The 10,635-nt window shown below is 38.6% G+C and overlaps 1 long non-coding RNA gene across 1 annotated transcript; it reads right to left on the bottom strand.

Annotated features, from left to right (window-relative positions):
• Positions 1-8,167: 8,167 nt before the first annotated feature.
• LOC308366647 lies at positions 8,168-9,203 on the bottom strand. The gene is made up of 3 exons (XR_013968688.1): positions 9,022-9,203; positions 8,858-8,881; positions 8,168-8,347 (listed from the first exon to the last, which is right to left on the bottom strand). It is a non-coding gene; the product is annotated as an uncharacterized lncRNA (long non-coding RNA).
• Positions 9,204-10,635: the final 1,432 nt, after the last annotated feature.

Below are 10,635 nucleotides of genomic sequence, written 5' to 3'. Positions count from 1 at the left end.
ATTTCTTTAAATATTTACCATTTGCCTCAATGACGGTCATCTCTGAGATGATCTGACATTGCTGCACCATTTCCCTTCTGTGGTAACATACAGGAGAGCACTGTGTCCTGCTGATTGATATTCATTGCTGTGAGAACATAACTAGACAATCACCTGGGTCTGGGAAAGACCATTAACTGTGTTCATGTAAGAAAACACTTTTAGCCATACCAGCTACATCTGAAATGATCTGCACATGCAAATATATGTCTTTAATATTAACCATTTTCCTGACAAACTATAGAGGTATACTGTTTCCTTGCTAAGCATGGTGTATTACTGTTTTAAATACATCCTTTCATGTTTATGGTGTTTTGGGGCAAATTTTAAATAAATAAAGTGGTTAAAAATGTTGCATGTCACTGATGTACCACATGTTCCTATGTGTGTATAGAAAATATAATGTTGGATTTGAAGTAAGTATGACTGGTTGGAATCAGTGTCTTTATGACGTAATGTAGAGACACCCAGTGAAGTGTCACTAATTGGAATAGTGGAAGGACAGACGGATGGATGGACAGATAGAGAAACGGTCAGACCAGCTGACTGACTGGTTGGTTAATTTAATGAGACAGATTATTCACACATTGTGAAATATGATTGCTGAGGGGTTTTCTGCCTTTCTGAAATACATAAATAAAAGGGGGATTTATTTGTCTCTTGCCGGTAGCTACACTGAAAAAAAATAGACTGGCCACCTTTTGGATGAAACCAAGCATCTTTTGAAGATTTTACACAATTCTTTCATGTTCTTTAGCAAAATGTGATCGCATTGTGTAGAATGTATATGATATATGTAGAAAGTGTACATAAAAATGATTTAGATCATGTTGGGATAAAGTGAATCAATCAAGTACATGTAGCCTATCAGCTTTCAAATTGTGCAATTGCACATTTCACGCAAATGCATACTCCAGGCCGCCATCACTCAGTCAACGGCTCAGCTAATGTTCAGAATGTTATGGTTTGTCCAGCCATCACCCATCTCAACTATGTAAGTATGCATCAATAATAATAGCTTTCTGGTAATTCAATCATTTGGGGTTTTAAGTAACTAGATGGCTTGAAGTTCACCTTTTTGAAGAAAAAATAAGTTAATGTTAGCATTAGGATTAGCTTTTGCTATCCCATGCCAGGCAAGTAGGAAATCTTCGTCCACCATTTAAGATAGCCTAAACCATAGCCATGTCTCAAACCGCCAACTTTACGAAGTAGACTGCAATACAGTGCGTAGTGCACACTTACATCTGTAGTGCGTTCTATCACTAGACGCCACACCCCCTCCCCCTGCACAGATATTCTGCCTGTAACTCACACAGTTTAGGGCCATAATTTGGCACATTGTCAGCCTCAGGTGGACAGAGGACAAAAGAAATGACTTGTTTTCGCACACATGTGCGGTGTTGTACCTGAACGCGTTCATTGAACGAAAGTTCAAAAACTCGTTCATAATTTTGGTGAACGTGAACGCGTTCATTTTGGTGTCTGTGAACGGCACGTTCACTCTTTTTAATTTTGTTCAATAAGGTGCCAGATTTCTAGAGACTTCCAGGCAAAAAATTACATCATTAACAGTCCTGTATCCAATCACTGCGTGTGCTTTCTTCTGCTGTCTATGCCTGGCAAGTGTGAGATTGCCGAAGTTGCATAGAGGCAGAGAGCGGTATTGCAGACATGTAGAGATTTAGAAAAATACTAGCTCACAACATATTGAAAAAAAGAACTGATGATGTCTGACTCAGATGATGTCAGAGAGGTCCGCAACTCTTTAGAGGTGATGTGTGGGTTTGCTTTGACCTGATTTATTCTTCTTCTGGTGCTTCTTGGTGATGGTGTTGATGGGTGTCCACTTCTAGGCAGAGATGCGGTCATGTTGAATGCCCTCCATTTTAAATGATTTGTCTTACAGTGGATGGACGGAGCTGGAATCTTTTTGAGATGGTCTTATAGCTTTTCCAAGACTGATGGGCTGTCAGTACCTTCCTCCTGATGTCCTCAGATATCTCCTTACCTCTTGGCATTGTTGATCTGTGTGGGTACACCTGGGTACAGTAGTTTGGTTTGTTTCCTCTCTCTTTTAATCTGTGTTGCCCAACCCTTTTCCTAACGATGTTTCATTTGATTGGTTTGCTTAATTGACTAAATAAGCACCCAAATGTACTTCACCAAATCTGTTACCTACTTGACTTCACCAATGCAGCTGGGGGTTCACTTACTTTTGCAAATACACTAATTCCATGTTTCATGTAGTTTTCTGGCTGCTCACACAATTGTTACAATCACGGCTCAATGAACGAATCATAAAAAGGGGAGGCCACGCAGAATTAATGATAATAATATAATATAAGTTATTTATTAATGGTTACAGTTATATATTGTATCTAATTATTATAGCAAACGTGTGGTGAAGGTAAGTGTTTTGAAGAGAAACAAAATATGTAATGTAAAGTCAGTTAAATGGTAATCCAAAACAAACAACGACGATAATCCAAAACAAACAACCAACGACAATCCAATCTCTATCCAAATCCAACGATAACCCAAATCCAACGACCACTCCAAAGCTCTCCCGACTTCAGTCTGATCAGGGCTTTTGTAGCCCAGCCAATCAAGGATACACCTGTTTCCAATCACCTTCTGTAGAGACAGAGACAGAACAGGCATGCAATATCACAGGGCGGGGCCTAGACCCGTCAGGGTCGTAACACAATTCCCTCCGAACAAGTACATGCAATTGATAAACATAAACCTGACATTTCATTTATGGAAAATTGGTGATGAAAAAAATGAAAAATCATGATAAAACAACAGAAAACTCTTAACTGCTCAAGGGGTTCACATACTTTCAAGCTCACTGTATCTGATTGACAGAGGCATCTGCTCTATGGAACAGAGGGAAAAGAAGTCCAAAAGCCTCTGATTTTGTTGAGGAAAAGCTTGGGATTGGCTTTGTAACACCAAGATACACTTTGGATCTCTATGACCCTCTCCATGCAGCGACTGTCTAAAATAGCAACTATGATTCCCCAGGCCAGTCTGTTTACAGATCATGAATATGACAGACTCCTCCTGTACACTGTCTGTGATGAGTTTGGCCTACTTTGATTTACTCCAGAAGAAATTGACTTCATTCACAAGTTTGTGAATGTGATGAGCCCCCTAGCCTCTACGCTGAACATCCTTCAGGAGGAGAAAAACACATTCCTTGGGTTTGTGGCTTCTACTATTGTCCAGCTGATGAATGCTTTGAATGGCCTATTGGATGAGAGATTCGAGAATACAGCTACGCAAGGTTTAATTACATGTCGTCCCCTCATCCAGTGACTCTCTACAAGAGTGGAAGGCATGCTCAAAGAGAGAGAAAGCATACAGCTATACTAGTGCCAGCATTCAAGATGGACATGGGTGGAGGATGAGATTAAGGGCTTGCAATATCGCATGTTGTTGAAGCAACAGTTTAAACCTGTTGACATAGCAAATTACTCTAATCAAGCCCAGTCATCTGGTGGCTCTGAGAGCAAAAGGTCATCCTTTTTCGAATTCAACCGCCCATAAAGTGTCAAAAAGTTTGAGGTAGACATATACCTTGATGCACAGACCAATGATGAATTCACAGAGTACATAGCCTGACCAAAACTGACAAAGCTGTTTGTCAAATACAACACAGCACTCCATTCGAGCACTCCAGTTGAGATGCTTTTCAGCATTTGGGGCCAGATCTTTAGGCCCAGGAGAAACAGGTTGGGAGATGCCAACTTTGAAAAGCAATTACTTTTAAATGCTAACAAAAAGCAGTAGTCTAGTCTGTGTACTAAGCAAGCTTGTGTGATTCTTTGATAAGAACATTGTTTACATGTTTGTTTACTCAGAGTTTTGAGTTTCAGTTCCACAACAGAGGGGCACCTGAGTTCTACAAGGGTGCAGTTTACAGTATTAGGAGATAAAAAGGAGTTTCTGATATTCACATGCATGTCATCAGTACTTGTTAAGCTGTCCAAGTAATATTCAGGACTTTGTCTGAAAAGTGAACTACCTGCCTCTCTGGAGCTGTTTGATAAAAATGGCCATCTTGATTTTCATGTTTCATTTCATTTAATTTTAGTTTCATGTTTTTTTTTTACAAAATGGCATAACCTACATTATTTAACTGAAGCCATTTTCTAAAGGTAAGTGCATTAGACAAATAAAACAACCCCCCCCCCCCCCCCCCACACCAAACTTTTTGTCCTACTTCCACATATTTATTTTATACATTTAAATGATAGAATTTAAGGTCTAGCCTAATAATTGGTTTCATAGCAAGGCATAGCACTATGATTTGTTGTGCCTTTGCTGCAGGGTATGAATAAATAAACAGGCAAAATTAGTAATAATTAAAAGAAAAAAATAACATTTATTTTAGGAATTGATACATATAAAGTAGAGTTTAAGGCAAGGGTTAGTGATGGAAAACATTTTCTTTAAAAACAAGTTACTTCTTTAATTCTCATTTTCCACCTCAAAACTATGAAATTAACTGAACTATGAACTAGTTCTTAATTTAAATGGTGAACAATGAACGTGAAATATTCGTGTTTACTTGTATGAACTGAACTTTGAGCTAGCTCATGATGGGTGTGAACTTGCACAACACTGCCTCTCAGTCTGTCGTGATCCATCCCTTCATCTGCAAGCATATACATCATAATTACATATCTTTACAATAAATAACTTCTTGTGGAATTCACGACTCTTCTGTGGTGTGCTTTTCGAACCTGTTCTCAAAGCCTGGTGTGCCCATTAGAACACTTAGTTTAAACATTCTCTGGTTGCAATTCCCATGATGGCGTAGTTGGCTGTGCAGTTTCCCCCTTATAGCTCCTGTTTCACATACAATCAAGTGTACGCTACTGAACCAAATGCCAACACCGATATTTGGACATTCAATAACCTACAGAGGAAACCGGGGAAAGTGATCTCGCTCCCTTAGGAGAAATGGAGGGTATTCGCACCCTAATGCACCTTTACAATTTTTAAACGGCGTGTATGATAGCTTACCCACTTGTCATTATACCGCACTACCCCTTCCAAGAAACTGGCACACGCCCCCTCTCTCCCCTGTCTTTCCCTGGTGATAAGGTATGCCACTATGAAGGGTCAAAATAACAAAAATTAATTGATAAAAATTGAGGTGATGAAAATGCACTTGAATTGAAATAAGAGGGGTAAAAATGGAGATTAAATGAAAAACAAGAGGGAAAAATTATCAATTCATTTTCATCAACGTTTCATTGACGTAAAGTCTCCACATCTGGCTCAATGTGTTACATTAACGCACATTTCTGGAATATTATCTTTGCACATTGCACATATTCCTATTCCTCATACTGTGAACTTTTTGCACATTCCATGGGTCATATTTTCCACATTCCTGCAGGAAACTGTACTCTTTCATTTTAAAAACAGTCACTTAAACATTCTGTATATATTTTATATATTGTTTTCTTACGTTTCTTGACTTGCAGTATATGTTTATTGTTGTGCACCAATATGCCAAACAAAATTCCCTGTATGTGTAAAGTTACTTATAAAAACGATTCTAATCCTGACACATAGAGAGATGTCTGTAGTCTTTCTGAGGTTGTTTAAGTGCTTCTGTATGTTACCAATGGTGCAGGTTCAGAGTTAATGTTTAGCAAATACTGAACACACACACACACACACACACACACACACACACACACACACACACACACACACACACACACACACACACACACACACACACACACACACACACACACACACACACACACACACACACACACACACACACACACACACAACTGTAAAGTACAGTACAGTAAAACACTGTCAGCAGTTTCAGAGCCAGTAAAGATAGGGGGACTATGGACAGGACAATAGAAGTAATAATGTTATAAATACAAAAATGGGGGGACTATGGACAGGAATATAAAAGTAATTATGTTATAAATAAAGTGTCGATGTCCCTATGGGTATGTACATTACAGTTTTTTCCTATCGTTTTCGGTCATGTACCCATACCATGGTCACTTTTCCCTATCACTTAACACAGTGGGCTTTAGAGACACACACCTCTGCATATCTGTTAACCTTTGGTGCAAAATGCACTACAACAACCACACCACAACCAATGCTGCCATAACTTAACACATGTTTCCTCTCAGAAAACAATGACCTAAAAAACACTAACATCTTGAAGCATTGCCAATTGCATATATAAAATGTTGCTGTGTCCTCCAGTTTAGCATAGATTTCCTGTAGTGTTGCATTGAAAAAAGAGAAAAAACACAGACAAACACTTCTTTGGACTACAGTAATACAATTTGTAATATGACAGTAAACAAATAATTCTAAAATGCTGAAATATGTCAATCCAAGCCAAGAATCTGCTGACAGTGTTCATATGTCGGTTTCCCTCTCACAAAAGATGTCACAATTGACAAGTGCTGTAAATGTACTTTACTGTAATTGCAAATACAGTAAATGACTGTTTTATCAGAAACCTAAAATAAGATTTTTTTGGGGGGGAAATTACGTAATATTTGATCAAGAAACAAATCACAAACACAACAGATTTTCGTCAACATCGTAACATATGGTTTCTCTTGCCATTCATCATGGATAAAATCTTTGTGCATGCCTTATCCAGGCCTGGATGCTTCGGGGGCTATGTCCAGGAATAGGGACACCATCCTAGGATGCTCTGCAAACCACCCTGTGACTTGGCGGGAGTTGTGAAAGGCCACAATATCCCATACAATCACTAAAGTTGCTACTGTAAATTCTGCCTGTTTAGCTGTATTTCAAAAAAGGAATTCCATGCCAATTCACCAAGAACTATGGTGCACAGGAAAACAAAAATAATACAGTAATAATTAAAATAAAATAAATAAACTATCTGCTAAAATAAGAATATTTTTTCTTATTCAAACATAAAACTTCATTTGTCAGTCCAAATGCAGCATCTTTTCACCTACAGTGATCTTAATTACTGATAAGTTAGGTTTTCAACTGAAAGTTAACTGTTTTGAACAGAGTATCTAAACATTGGTAAAATATGCTGTAGTTGCACAGCGTTTTGCCGGGAGTGAACATTGACTGGGACAGATATCCATCAATTTTGGAAGAAGGTGTCATTGCCAGCATTTGTATCTAAGCATAGGGGCAAGTATCCACAGTTTGGTTCACATGGTCTACTGGTATGCTCAATGTGTTAAGTGTTTTGGGAATGTGAACATGGTTTAGGTAAATTGACTAAAACGATAGGAAAAAACTGTAAATTGTGGTGCTTCTATCCCAGAGCTGTCATTGCACTTTGGCACTATATGTACAATATTTGAGCTGAGTATTTGTATAGTGTAAATCTGTATAGCTCAGTCTTTATTTGTATTGTTTTATACTTTTCAACTGCACTGAGTCTGAGAGCTGCTACCTGCTATTCTATTCTCTACATACAGGAAGTGAGCCTACAGTGAGGTGATTGTAAACATGTGGCCACTGAGATTAAAGTTGCTGGTTGAGAAGCATGGTGGCCTTGGGGAAAAGGTGTTGTGAGACTGATATAATTCACAGTGACTTTTAATCAACATGCTCATAACATCGCTTATAAGAAAAGTATCATTGGCTATTTACAGACTATTTACATGGCCTACAGCAAAGTTAGGAAGCTTAAACTCGAGCATGCTTACTTACAATTCAGTGGCATTTCACTTTCAGTATCCCTCTGCCACAAACAGAAGGACACACACAACAACACCCCCCATCAAACCCCAACCACATACAATTGCACACTTAAAATGCCCCTTTACACAAGCACACACAACCAAAACACCCCCACACACAAACACACCAAAAAGACTCCAAACAAATACATAGATGAATAGAACTGCTAAATATTTGTTCTGTGATTTGCCAGCAAGCCTCCTCTTGCTCTTGCTCTTCCTCTTCTGGCAGTGAATGAGTGCTGCTTGTGTCTCCATGTGACAGGGGCTGTGCTACTTAAGCTGAGATGGGTGTGTTTCACTCCATCTGAAGTGAAGAGTCTGGAGCTAGAATCAGCTCGATGCTTCGTCTGTATTGGTGTCCAGAAGTGTTACTGGTTCCTCATGACTGCTACAGCAATTACTCTCTACATCAGTGTCTCTCGCTGGTAGGTTCAATTATCTTGAACAAAGCCTCTTGGGTTTTAAAATGCCCAACATAAAGAAAACCACAATGACCACAACGCTGAATCCTACTATGACACAGCTACTATGAGTCCTCAAGGAAGCTGGGGAACCTGGGGCTGAAAAAAGAGAACATCCGCAAAATCATAATCATTCTTCAGTAAATAGGCTTGGAAATAGAATGCTTTGTGTATGAACAGCATGAACTGTAAAGACAGCCAATATCCATAATTAAACTACACATGCATACTTAAACCTCATGTGCATACTTAAACTACATGTGCATACACTACATGTGCATACTTAAACTTCATGCATACTTTAACTACATGTGCATACTTAAACTACATGCATACTTTAACTACATGTGCATACTTAAACTACACATGCATACTTAAACTACATGCATACTTTAACTACATGTGCATACTTAAACTACATGCATACTTTAACTACATGTGCATACTTAAACTACATGTGCATCCTTTCTTTAACTGAGGAATAGTGCACTAAAGTAATTCAATGTTAAGCCCCACAACATATTCAGTGTCTTGGGAGATATTATTTTTGTTTCCAGCCTGAGACATACAAATAAATAATAAAGAAAGGTATTTGAATTATATACTTACATCCCTCTAGGCTGGCAATTTCACCTATATCATGAAAAAGTTGAATTATTAATATTGTTCATAAAATATAAAAACAAGCATGTATGTATATATTGGTACTTCATGTCAAAGCATTCATGTCAACATAATTAATGTGTTAAGTCTCTAAAACACATTTATGGTACCTGGGATAGTGATACTGATGAATGTGCATGGTTCTCCACAGGTTGTCCGAACAAAGACTTTATACTCTCCTTCTTGAACATTCCTGACATCAAAACTGAGTCCTTCTCTTCCAGATCCATTGCTGCCGTTCATAATCAATTCATTATGAATATCATTCAGGAAACTTGATGTGACCTTACAATTCCCAGGTACCGCTGCCTCTGAATAATCAACAGTGCAGGTAACACTTTTGCTTTCAGGTATATATGAGCAGTTCACTGCGACCCCTAAATGAAGAGTGTGAAGAACAGACATGTTTTGAAGTGGAACAACTGTCTCACCTCAGAGGAGCAAGCCATACCAAATTAGACAGGCAGGTAAATTAATCTCTGTGTCTGTGTGTATATACATATGCAATTCAAAAGAACAACCTATACAATTAGCAAAGGACATGAAGGGTTTGTTTAATCTACAAGATTGATCTTTAAATGTTAAACAATCTTAAATATTTCTGTCAAGAACTTTGAGATGATCTGTGAATACAGTTGTTATTATTATTAGTATTATTATTAATAATAATATTATTATTAGTAGTAGTAGTAGTAGTAGGAGAAGTTGTTATAGTCGTAGTAGGCTAGTATTCCTTACTTACCCAAACCGCAAGAATCGCACTGAACCGGAATACACATCCATGACGTAATCATGATGGCCATGAAAAGAGGGCGTGTCATCATGTCAGCAGCGACTCCCATCCCGCCCAGGCAGCAAGAGACCTACGGCAGAGGCACAGACACGAGCTTCAAACCTTTTCATCAACACAGCCATGACTGAACTACCTGCGCTTCATCTGGACTTCAGCGCTGGACATGCGAACAGTTCAATCGATTTTATTTACATCCTGGACCATTTACATTTTTGATAGGCTACTGTTTAACTACATTTCATCAGATCTCTGTGCAAGTTCAGAATAAAGTTCATGATACAGTTACCGTGCAGTATCAAATGTTACATTCAGCAGCAAATGTCTGAAGGCGATGCGTGTATGCACGCAAGTACAAATGTGGAATTATGGATAAATCTGTGTATGCAGCCTACTTCAGTTTTTCGAAGATTAGTCTGTCACATGTAGCCTACAGTTACAACGGACAGTGACATTCCTAGAAATGTGTTCACCAGATACAATTTAATTTTAAGATAAGCCTTACTAGTGGGCTTATACACATGAAACCACCGTAACGTGGAAAGTGAAACCCGTGTTAACGCACGTTAATTCACAAGTTATTATTATTATTATTATTTTATTTTTACTTCATTCACTTTGGATATAGTATTTCCCTCGAGCTAACGACGCTCTCTGCTGCCCATAAGTAGCAATGACATTCCTGTGGACCTGCGGTCGCCGCTGAGGCTTGAACTGCAAACGTGAAATTGAATTCGAACGTTTTAATGCCTTTGCATGGACAAATTGTAGTCTGCACCCAACTAAACTACGAACCGCCTGATGGGGCAACTACGTTTTGCTAAAATACCACGAGATTATTTAAAAATCCCCAAATAAAACCCCAATGGCTGAGACAACGGCTTCAGCCACAAGCATCAAATCGTCCAACGCCTTTCCTTGACTCTGACCAAAG

The sequence above is a fragment of the Sprattus sprattus genome, assembly GCF_963457725.1.
Source record: "Sprattus sprattus genome assembly, chromosome: 6".
NCBI classification, from domain to species: Eukaryota; Metazoa; Chordata; class Actinopteri; order Clupeiformes; family Clupeidae; genus Sprattus; species Sprattus sprattus.
Note: the sequence above shows the minus strand (reverse complement) of the source record. Positions and strands in the feature narration are given on the sequence as shown.